General features: G+C 37.8%; 2 long non-coding RNA genes across 12 annotated transcripts in view; one reads left to right on the top strand and one right to left on the bottom strand.

Moving 5' to 3' along the window:
* The window catches only part of LOC137489281 (uncharacterized), a 380,491-nt gene that overhangs the window by 74,101 nt on the left and 293,781 nt on the right, over positions 1–12,609 (top strand). The gene's annotated exons all lie outside the window — the stretch shown is intronic.
* On the bottom strand, positions 1,794–5,347 carry LOC137489206 (uncharacterized). Of its 10 annotated transcripts, none has more exons than XR_012399377.1 (8): positions 5,303–5,347; positions 4,669–4,741; positions 3,654–3,711; positions 3,471–3,564; positions 3,190–3,347; positions 2,999–3,094; positions 2,695–2,824; positions 1,794–1,947 (listed from the first exon to the last, which is right to left on the bottom strand). It is a non-coding gene; the product is annotated as an uncharacterized lncRNA (long non-coding RNA). The 10 variants fall into 10 exon arrangements; XR_012399376.1 differs by having other exon boundaries at positions 2,707–2,824; XR_011008575.2 differs by lacking the exon at positions 4,669–4,741.

Genomic DNA, 12,609 nt, shown 5'->3' with positions numbered 1-12,609 from the left:
GAAAAAAAAACCAAGTGGAAAAATCACATTAGGTCAGTCGCGTCTTTTTCATTCTCCAATCAAATTAAAGCAGAGGCGGGGTTTCCATTGAGGTGACTGCAGTTTACATTGTCAAGACGAATACAGAGACTTTTGAAGATGGAGAAGAGTCTTGTGGTTGCTGTTTTGAGTTATCCGGTGCTGTATGACTTCACAAATCTTGAATATCACAATAATACTTAAAATTAAATTTATACCAATATCAACAGCAACATTCTTGCACAATATGCAGCTAACTCAGTCATTGCGACAAATAAAAAAGTACCGCACTTCTTTTTTTCAAGAGTTCACACTTAGCTGATGATTGATTATAAGCAAGTTTGGCATGCTGTCTCGGGAGAGAGCCCTGAGCTCGAAGGTTCTTGAGCCCTGGGCTCCCTCCCGTTTGGAGGAAGAGAGGGGAGCCTCGAGCTCAGGTAGATCTCGACAACTCCCCTTTTTATAATAGCTAAAGATTAATATTGAAGGCTATTAAAAGATATGCTGCATTATTAGATTACCTGGATTGAAATTTAGATTTAACGATTAACTTGTTGTACATGTTTTTGGAATGTGGGAGGAAACCGGAGAACCCGGGGAAAACCCACGCAAGCACGGGAAGAACATGCAAACTACACACAGAAACGACCACCGGCCTGTTAAGGAACTAGACCAGTGACGTTCTTGCTGTGAGGCGACAGTGCTAGTCACTAAGCCACCGTGCTGCCCTATGGAAGGAAAGGTGAAAAGGTAGGGGTGGAAGGGGGATTCTTCAAATCGAAGATGACTGTAGTGAGAAAACCCTGGCTCTTTATAGTGGTTAGGAATGGCCTGATTGCACTGTAATCCCGAATAAGTTGACAAAACTCAAAAAATTTGAGGTAATCAGTTACGTCAAATTTTTTAAGTTATGAAATTATCTATTTTAAGTAACCAGAAACATTAAGTTTTGAGTTTGTTGTACTCATGCAAGACACTTCACTCAACTTAAAATACCCAAGTTACTCAGCTTATACGTTTTAATTGCAATTAACTTAATTGTTTTAATTTTTCCAAACTTTAAATACTTAGTCACCCAGCTCATACATTTTAATACCAATTAACTTAATTGCTTTAATTTCTTTCAACTTTAAATACTTAAATCACCCAGCTCATACATTTTGATAGCATTTAAAATTAACTTCTCCATCGTCAGTTTCACAAATAAAATTAGCCATTATTTTAATCTTTAAACCCCATAAATCTGTCAAAATAAATCTGTAATTTAAAACACACAGACAATACCATTTTAGACATTTATTGTTAAAGAAAAAATGTCCAACAGTACTTTCAAATTTGTCTCCTATGCAATTACAAATGTCTTAAAACGATAAAAACTATTAGACATAAAGAGATTAAAAATTAACACTATTCTGAAATTGATAAAAATTACCCACAATGTAAATATGATATCAGACATAAGAGCCTCAAAAAAAAAACAACTATAAGTTTAATAAAATTTAATAATACATTAATAAGTGTAAAACTTACTCTTAAGGCATTCGTTAAAAAAAATAATAAGTGCACATTCTGTGAAGTGACTCGTTTAGTGTAAACTACACAGAAACTGTATATATATATATATATATATCTCGTTGAAGTCAGAATTATTCGCCCCCATTTATTTTTTCCCCCAATTTCTGTTTAACGGAGAGCAGATTATATATATATATATATATATATATATATATATATATATTGTAGCGAGGCAGAGGGAAAACAGCGACACAGTTGGATAAGTTTACAGACAAGTCCCCGGAGGGTGCTTTATTTACAACGTGAATGGGGTGTAAACGGTGCTCTTCTTCAAGGTGAGGTGCTCTGGTGCTCCGGGAAGTAAGTGAAGGACAGTGAGTAGTCGGATGTGGGATTGTCACGAGCTGGAGTCTGCTGTGGAGAGACAGAGAGACAAGCGTTAGCGCATGGAGTCATTGGGTGAATGAAGCTCATCTTCTCCTTGCGTGGGCTTGGTTTATATGCCTCTCCACTTGATGACGTCCAGCTGTGAACGATCCTGTGTTGATGATGGTCCAGCTGGGTTGAATTAGCGACCAGGGCGACGTGGCATGTGTGCGCTCGTTACAATATATATATATATATATATATATATATATATATATATATTCAGTCTTGGTTGAACTATGATTCTGTCATTTACTTATTCCAAACCTGTTTGAGTTTCTTTCTTCTGTTGAACACTTAAAAGGTTATTTTTGACCAAAAAAAAAAAAAAAGCTGAGACCTGTAACCACCGATTTCCACAGTATTTGTTTTCCTATTAGAAAGTCAGTGGTTACAGGTTGTCAGCTTTACTTAACTTTTGTGTTCAACAGAAGCAAGAAATTCAAGCAGGTTTGGGACAAGTGAAGAGTTAGTAAATGACAGAATTTTACATTTGGACAAACTATCCCTATATATAATAAAATGCATATTTACCAATTAAAGGTAAATAAATGTTTTGAAGTTACTACCCCAGAGACAGTCTTTATTAAGTTAAAAAAAAAAAAAAAAGCTCTACATTAACTCATTCTTTAAGGTTTCCATGCTACGAGACTTTTTATTTTCCATCATCCATGCCAAGCAAAACTTTTTGCACAAGTTCAAAGTCCTTTACTATATATTATGTGAAGAGCATACATTAATCCATACAAGACAAGAAAGGTCTGGAAGTGTGCTGTGGGTGGTGTCCAATTCATTCTTCAGGACAACAGAGACCCTCAGTGAATGCAGGGCCAATAAAGCTTCTTCAGTCAGCAGGATTATCAATCTAAAAACATAATTCAAGGATATTAATGTAAGGACAGTATCAAAATGACTGAGCCAATATTATATGATTCATCAACTATTCTTGATTACAAATATGTTTTTAAGTAAAAGTTTTCAAAACTTTCATCTTTTCATTAAACATGCCTAATTGTGAAAAGAATGAATGAAGTCTTACCATGGTGTTCCTAAAGAATCTTAAGTCACGCTCACGCAGCAAGACCAAAAGACCTCTGATAACAGTAGTCCGTCATGAACTGACATCATTCAGTTCCTGGAAATCAAGAATCAATTTTTTAAAAATTAAAAAAATAATAATAATTCAAATTATATTTTAATGTATACTTTAACACGTGACCCCAAACATACCTGCTCATCATAAACCTTTAAAAGATTAGCCAGGGTATCTGCTGTCTTGCCAGTTTTGGATGCTGTTTGCCTTAAAATTGTCATCAAATGAAATAGGTGGTGGTCCAGTTTTGCAAAGAATTTGTGGGGAAAATTCTCATTTGTAACATGTTGGTACTCTGCAAACAGCAAAAAGAAACAAGAGAGAATTTCATAAAACAAACCCACACCACAAAATATACAATTCTAGAAAAAATGTATTAATATTATTATTATGTTTCATTTACTTATCTATTTTTTACCTCAGATGAAAATCAGGTGTTGATCAGATGTTGAAAGCAGGATCTTCATGTTGTAAATTGAACTCAAGGTCTAGCTGAAGTTTCACTTTCCTTGCTGCAAAAGTATCATTGATAAATACACTGTAATATTTATTTTATCTGGATATGCCAGGCATAGTAGTACAAAATAAATATTTTACCCACCTTTCACATGCCTCCATTTAAGAACCTATCTGTAGTCAGCAACACCTGACCTTCAATTCTGTATGTACACAAAGTCACAGTGTCATTTAGCTGAGAGTGGAAGTAGTACAATTGCCTGATGTCTAACGTTAACCTCCAAAACGGTTAGCAATAGAGCTGATTATCATGTTAGTTGCTTTAATTCGATGAACACAGATTTAATTTAAACAGTATTGAAATTTCTAAAACTGAATAGGACGACAAAGAAATTTAAGGCCTGATTTTAAAAGCTAGAAATAACAAAACTTACCTTACTGTCTAATGATGTAAAAATATATAGACTAAAATATTTATATTTTTAAGATATAAATATATTTTAAGCTACAAAATTTGCACATCAGAAAACTGTCTTGTTTACCACTTCTTGAATATTTTGTTTTGTTATTATTTTATTTAATAACATAATTTTGTATTAATGTGTTATAGATATGCATACTTTGTTTTTTAGGCTGTTTATATTCTCTCCAGAGTAGACATTTTAAAAAATAGATTGAAAAAAAAAAAAACTTTTATCATACCATTAAAATACATTTGACCTAAATGACATTTAAACTCATTTAACTGATCGCATTAATCAGGTAATCATTGATATGCAAAGATGTCGTCTTAAGCGCGAGGAAATATTAAGTGTTGATCAGTGCTGGTGATTGAGGTAAAGTTAGTTTTATATTTACACATTCAGACTTTCTCCTTAATAATGTAATTTCAGAAAGGTAATTTTTGCATATTCTCAATGGTGAAATCATATTAGCAGCCAATGACTTTCAAAGTACAACATTGTTCAGTCAAAAAAAAATAGTGCATTTAGTGTAATGTTGTTTTCATGTCATACTTGCATGTGATTTCAGAACGAATAGACAAAGTACCATGGTAAACAATTTATGGAGCGAGTCACAAGTTGTTACTAAATGAATGTATGAATATAAAACCAACTTTACCTCAATGTGGTAGTGTAAAATGAAGCTCTGCTCTGTACCTGCTCAGGTGAGGAGCGCAGCTTAAATGTTCTCCGTCAGGCTATCCTCATACATGGATCAGCAAGCAACAAGCTGCGTGTGACAGAGTTAAGTTTTGAGACTACGTTTTTGCGCGTCATCAGAAAATACCGTTAAGTGTTTAGGCGGAGATCATTTGAGTTATGATTAACGTTACGTTTCTTGCGCCTTTCGTTTCCGAAGTGCCTACAGATCGCGAAGATAATACCACATTCACACACTGGATGGAGTTCAGCGCAGCGCCATGACATGCGGTTGTGAGAGCGCACGTCTCCATGACAACTTCAGCACAGGCTGAGAAAAGGCATACTCGCGCCAAGATTGAAATTTTTTTGAAAAATGTAATCTGCCGATTTTAAATATTTTTTGTCTTTATCACACTCTGTTAAAATTCAGAGTTAACACATTACAACTAACGCTAACATTGCACTGATTCTAACTTTTTAAACAGTATGTTAACGTTAGTTAGCAACAAGTGAGGCTAAACATGTTTTCTGTAATGTACGACATGTAAACGCACCCTGATTAACTCTACATTACATTGAACTGTTACTGTGATTATATTAATTAAAACATACATTTAATATTTCTTGGATTTGTAAATATTTTACTTACTGTAGTGTGAAGCGAGGCCGATCCGCCATCTTGAAAAAAACGAATGAAGCATGAGCACGTACGTGAACCTGGATGACGTCAGACGCAAAATCACTAGGCTGACAGAATTTGAGTTAATGAAACTTTAAAGAGACATTTTGTATAGATTAAACCCAGCAGAATTGTTCACCTTACTTGAAAGATTAAATTTTTTCAAACTCAAAAATAAGAAAAAGTTCTATATACTCATCAAGGTTAATTAAGATAAACGAATTTTAATGATTTAAGTTAATAGAACTCAACTCAATTAATTAGTTACAGCATTAGGGTTTACAGTGTGGTTGATCAAGCATGCTAATGCAGAACAAGCCGTGTTCAATCATAATCACGTGCTCCTCTCGAAATTAGTTTATGAATAAACTTCACTTTGTCAACAAAAAGGCATTGCAGATTTTTTGGAATGTAAAAGCGTGTTCGGTGTTATCAACCCCTTGAATCCTTGAATCCTTCCTTCAATAATTCGGTCCTTCCTTCTTTCTTTCGGCCCTTCCTTCAATTATTCATTTGTTCCATTTAGTGATTGTTTAAGGCTGTTTGGTAATTTCAGGCATCATACAGTAGACATCCTTCATTTTTCCAACAGTGACATGCAGTCAATAAAAAGTCTCTGGGTTATTGCGTGTAAAATCTTTGTACATCTTCTTGGACATTTTTAATGCCTCCAAAAGTTTGTTGCATTTATAAAGCATCCATGTCTTGAGGTAGTTCAGTATTATGCAATTTCTTTTTTTATGTGCAATTTGATTGGAGGAATTGCCTGGTTTTTCTACTTTAGCCAATCACTTTAGACAAGAAAGAAAAAAGCAGTGACAGCAGATTAAAGGGAAAAAAATGGAGTAAAAGTACCAGTACAGCACTAAAATGCACTCAAGGGAAAGTAAAACTACACAACTACTTAGTAAATTACAATTTCTGAGAAAAAATACTCAATTACAGTGATTGGAGTATTTGTATTTTGTTACTTTACATCACAGAGCACCAGAACATACAGCATTAACAGGCCTATACTCCACAGACTCCACAGAACTTGTGTGCCTATCATAGAAGTCATGACTTATTTTCCCAGTGCACAGTGGCTGAAGTTGCGCTTTTAAAAAGTCAAACAGACCCAGGTAAGGCAATCGATTTCAATTCACCGAAGAGTTCTGGGCCGCAATTGATGTCAGAGCTGTTCAAAATGACTTCTTGTCCAAGCATTCACATTGTCTTTGGAGCAGTTGTTGGCAAGAGCGAACACGGAGGTCAAGTGCAGTACATGCTCGTCCAGCACAGTCGGCATGAATCTGTCAGGCAGCTGCCAATGTCTGGGCTCACAGTGGAGGTTGCCAATTAGTATGCCCTCTTTCGACTGCCCACAGAGAACTGAAGAAGGCATCCAGCACACCTGTCAATATTTACCGTTCCAACAAAATGCATCATTCAGCGCCATCTGCTCCTGGCCAGAGTACGTCCAGAGATTTGAAGTGGTGACACTTACTTTGGACTTAATCAGCTAATTTCCCTACCGCCAATAAATGTCGTTAAAAAGAGTTGGGCACCTGATCTTAATTAATTATCTATTCATCTATACTTACAATAATATTCATTCAAGATGGATTATTGTCAGGGAAATTGAGAAGATTTAAATGGAAGATGGAATAAACCCAAATCAGGGTGACCCATAATCCCACCATCCCAGGCAATCTTTTTTTAGCTGAAGTAATAGTCAGGAATCTGTGTTCACAATTTGATACAGATTGCTGTATCAAGGCATTGGTATAGTTCAAATAATCTACAAGTCAAAATGCTAAGGTGTATGTTAAGTTCAAATGTCCATGTGTGTCAGTGTTAGTGTGCATATTGTAAATGATTGGGGTATAGAGTTTTGGGTTTCAACTTTTGACCAGATTAGGCTTTTAACCTGTGTTCTTGAAGGAGCTAGTGCTTGAAAGTGCCAATATGGGTTACTGTCAGAGAAATTGAGAAGATTTAACTGAAATACAATAAACCCAAATCAGGCTGGCCGACTATCCCAGGAACCCAGGCAATCTTTTTTAGATTAAGTAATAGTCAGCAACCTGTATTGACAATTTGTTACAGAATGCTGTGTTCCCAAAGAAAAAGGTCATGACAAGTTTACACATTAAAAGTTGCCAGCACATTTATATAATGCAAGAAGACCTTTGGAGTTTAATGTCAAGGCATTGGTATAGTTAAGATAATCTACAAGTCAAAACGCTTAGGTATATGTTGAAGTAGAATGCACATGCTTGTCAGTGTTAGTGTGCATATTGAATATGATAGTGGTATAGAGTTTTGAGTTTTAACTTTTGACCATATTAGGCTTTTAACCTGTGTTCTTGAAGGGGGTAGTGCTTGAAAGTGTCAGTATGGATTATTGTCAGAGAAATTGAGAAGATTTAACTAAAATAGAATAAACCCAAATCAGGGTGGCCCATCATCCCAGGAACCCAGGCAATCTTTTTTAGATTAAGTAATAATCAGCACCCTGTATTGACAATTTGTTACAGAATGCTGTGTTCCCAAAGAAAAAGGTCATGACAAGTTTACACATTAAAAGTTGCCAGCACATTTATATAATGCAAGAAGACCTTTGGAGTTTAAGGTCAAGGCATTGGTATAGTTAAGATAATCTACAAGTCAAAACGCTTAGGTATATTTTTTATTTAATTTTAATTAAATGTAATTTTTTTTTACATTTTTGAACGAAATGCTAATGACTGAGACAAAATTGACCCAGTGAGAACAAGATATCATCTGAACGTATTCAAAAACGATTCAAGTCAACTGTTTAACTCTAAGAGACTTATAAAATGAGCCTTTTTACCCCTGAAAAAGTTGGAGCGTTTTATTTTTTTGGACAGCCTTTTGTAAACTGTTGCTCGGGTTTAGGGAAGCGAGCGGGCGGGTCGATCGGTAAAACGTCCATGCTTGTCAGTGTTATCATGCAAATTGTATATGATTGTAGTATAGAGTTTTGAGTTTCAACTTTTGGCTAGATTAGGCTTTTAACCTGTGTTCTTGAAGGGGGTAGTGCTTGGAAGTGTCTTTGAGGGTATTTCGCCCAGTTACTGTACAGTATACTTTCACTATATTCTATTTATAGTCCATAAAATGGCATCCCAAGGGCCTAACCACATTTTACTTGAAAAATTGAAAGCTCACACCACATTCCATTGGTTAAATGGAATTGATGTAGGTGACCTTGAAGATGCATTATCAGGCTGAAAACACACACACATCACATCAAATAATCCATTCTTTCTCCTGACACCACGTTGGAGGATTTCTTCTGTTTACCTGGGTCACTCTTCCGTGGAGCCTTTCTCCCTGATGGATCACTGCTGGAACAGGATGGATGGCGTCTTATCATATGCCTGGTGCCTGGCATTTTACCCTTTCTTTTTCAATTCATCCATCATCCACATTGGCAATTCGTTATGGTGCAGTGGTCACTGTGTACTCTACAAGTACATGTATGTGAAAATAACTAAATGAACACTTTAGTTATTCATTAGTTGGTAAATTATCAGCTTGATCCACAATATGGAGACCACTGTCCTTCAAGTTGTAGCTCATGTCAACTCAGTACACTTTCCTAGAAGTTTCTATTGAGTCTGAAGACGATGGCTGCGTCTGAAATTAGCTGTTACTCAGTAGGTACTGCATTTGAATTTAAATGTACTACTTGACTGTTAGGAAAGTACGTTCTGTACAGCATGTATGTCAGTAGTATGAATGAACTCGGTCGTGCTACATCCGCCATTTTGTCATCATCACATGACCTGCCTGCATCAATGCATCACTTCTCCCATTCATGAATTTTCTTGCGGTGCATCATGGGATAGCGTAGCGTGCATCAGATGTGCACTTTAGAATCTCACGGGAAGTAGTAGGTCGTACTACTCTGCTCGCATACTGCTTTTAGTGTGCTATATATTATGGAAGTATGCGATTTCGAACGCAACTCATAATTAGCTGTTCAGGTGTGTATAATTAAGACTGGAGATGAATTAATTCCCATAAAGAGTGCCTTATTTGATGGACCAGCCATTTGTAGTGGTGTCTGAACGCATGGACTGCATTTGAGTCCAATTTTTTATGCCATTCACTTGCTAACTTCCTCATTCATCTCATTCCCTCGAACGTACGTCATCACACAAGTGTCCACTACTGATGAAGCTTCTGAATAGATTTAAATGGAATGCCCATTGAAATAGAACTACACCATTGTGACATCACAATCAAGTTGCCTTCTGGGACAACTAGGTCCTAGAGTGGACATATGAAGCTGACTCGCTCCCTCTGTCAAAATCGAGAGTTTAAAGGTATACGTTCATGTAAGCTTCCCTCATTTACTTGATTAAGTGAAACACATTTTACAGTGGAGGCAGGGATTTTTCAAAGGAACAAGGGAATAATAATAATAATATTAATAATAATAATTATAATATTAATATTTCCTTACATTTATATAGCGCTTTGCTGGACGCATATTTTTTTGAGAAATCTCCCCATCCACCACTAGTGTGCAGCATCCACCTGGATGACATGACGACAGCCATATCGTGCCAGACCGCACACCAGCTGATTGGTGGAGAGGACACAGAGGGATGAAGCCAACTATGATATGGGGATGGTTAGGAGGTCATAATGAACAGGCCAGTGGGCATATTTGGCCAGGATGCCAGGGTTAAACCCCTACAATATTTTCAAAAAACATCCTGGGATTTTTAAACAACCACAGAGAGTCAGGACCTTAGTTTAACCTCTCATCCGAAAGACAGCGGTTACTGAGCAGTATAGAGTTCCCATCGGTATATTGGGGCGTTTGGACCCACACAGACCGCAGGTTGAGCGCCCCACAAGGGAAGGGAAGATTGCGAGTGTTTGACTAAAAGTGCCTTTTAAATAGTTTGGCCCCTTTTCTACAGGCAAATACAGTATCAGGTGACTGAAACCAAAACCTTCTGAAAACTCTTTTCAGGGTGAAGATTTTCATGAACTCTGGTTTCAGTGTTGTCGTGTGACAAGTGAAATCAGAGGTGTTTCCTCAAGATGTCAGCATGCATACGGTTTTCTATTTTGTTTGACATCAGATTGTAAACTGCTTTCTTTTTTTCAGGCTTCTGATTGTCTTTAGAGCAATGTATGCTTTGCATTTTCGCATGGACAGAGATTATTATTTTTAAATAAAAACCAACCTACATGGTCTGATAAGACTCGCTTCCTCTTCTAAAATCAAGGCCGTACTCACACTTGGTACAGTTGCCTCGAACCGGGCCAAAGCACGCTTGTCCTCTCTCCCGTCTCCCCCGACGGCCCGTGCTCACACCACAATTGGGCCTCGGCACGCTTACGTCATCGCTGCTGCGCTGTTCAGTGAGAAGCGCTCTCATTTACTCAGCAGCACAGTGGAGATTTCTCTAGTTATATCATTTCAGTCGTTTGCTATGCAGTGACATGCAGTCAAATATTTCGCCACACAGTCCTTAGGCATGCGGTGACATGCAGTCAAATATTTCGCCAAACATATCCGCCACTTTTGGCACTCAAAAACAATCATAAAGCTCTCGTGCTGCAGGAATGAGGAGGTCTGCTGAAGCCGTGCAGCTGTCGTGCTGTGAGGAGTTCTCGTCTTTAATAAACTACGGCAGTTTGCGTTCACTGAACAATAAGAATGATTAATAAATCCATATAAAACAGTCCCGTAAAGTCTTGTCTCGCTTTCAGTTTCGGGCTTTGGCGCGTTTTGCACTCACACACAAGCGTACCGTGCCAAAGCCCAAGTGAACCGTGCTCAGGCACACCTCTTCCAACCGGGCCAGGGCCGGCCAAGCGAACCGTCCTTGAGCCCGATTCAGCGCATTTACACTTCTCAAACGATCCGGGAAACGGGCCTGGGAGTGGTACGGATGGCATAGTGTGAGTAGGCCCCAAGAGGCTGAAGGTGTATACCTATAAACTTCCTTTGTCTTCTTCTCACTTCAACACACTTGTGACAGGGGTTCCTAAAGAGGTGCCGAGGGCACACAGAATAGGATCAGGCACATCAATAAAAAGTTTGCAGCAATGTTCAGTTCCCAGGAATCACACTAATTCACATATCAATTTACTCACAGGAGTATCACTCCACTGTCCAGGCTGTGTTGTGATGGTTTTGCAGGTATTTCCAATTAGCGAATGTTTCAAGTGCACTGAATGTCCAAAGAAATCCAGTGTTGCAGAAACTGGGGACAGTGAGTACTGCAAAAGGACCCTGTCAGACAGAATAGGTAGATACTATTATGTTAAAGCATGGACAAACATATTTCATGTGTACACACACACACACAGCATGTTAGCCTAGAGTAAAAGAACCCGGTCTCAAAACCTGTAATATCACGTAATCTAGACACAGGAAGTGCGAGAATAAAAAAACAATGAAACAAGATCCCTGTCACTCATAAAATATTGCAGGAGACAGCAGTTCTTTTTAGCAAACCCACATCCCACTGCTACCCAGCCTGTACTCTCCAAGGCCGGCAGCCCGGCAAAGAGGAAACAAAATCAAAAGTACTCCCTTACTCTAAACGCACCCCTGTCAAACAAAATGGTAGCCCAAGGAAATATAAACTACAGCTACACCTGTCTGCATTCTAGTATGGAATGATTCATAAAGCGGTTCTTATTTAATTCACCGGCGTTTTTAAAAGCCATTTTTATGTACTGCAATATTAATATTATGAGAGAATACAGGGTTTCAGGAGAGCTCCCTATTATCCATTAGAGCCCCAGGAGGATATTTAACGGTGCGGTCCCTGCAGGCTTTATAAAATACATAAAATGTCCCCTGTTCTATTATTTTTTCATTTGGTGGGTCAATGGGGTCAGATAGAGTAGCACCCTTTGTCCACATCCCCTTCAAACCTGTTATTGGCTTGAGTGTGTAATGTCCTGAGAGCGGCGGTGGGGAGAATAGCTTAGACGTTCTGCCATCTAAATCACTTTGGCCTGTTTGCAGTGGACTGGATTGCTTCTCGAAACTAGCTTCCTCCTATACCCTGTTTTAGCAAAAATAATCATTTCCAACTTGACCTTTCTTGGGGCAGATTCGCTAAAAGTTGTTCTGATTTTATGTGAGGTGTTTCATTGGTTGGATTTTATTCAGTCTAGTTAGTGACACTCTTTCTGGTGTAGCTTCTAGTGTGAGCCCATGCTTGTGGATGTTGTAACTACTCCTAACGCATCTTCTAAGTTTCTTTTTATCTGTATGTGTGTGTGGCTTT

Source organism: Danio rerio, chromosome 24 (genome assembly GCF_049306965.1).
Source record: "Danio rerio strain Tuebingen ecotype United States chromosome 24, GRCz12tu, whole genome shotgun sequence".
In the NCBI taxonomy this organism is placed as follows: Eukaryota; Metazoa; Chordata; class Actinopteri; order Cypriniformes; family Danionidae; genus Danio; species Danio rerio.
The sequence above is the reverse complement of the archived record's forward strand: the minus strand, read 5'-3'. Positions and strand labels throughout refer to the sequence as shown.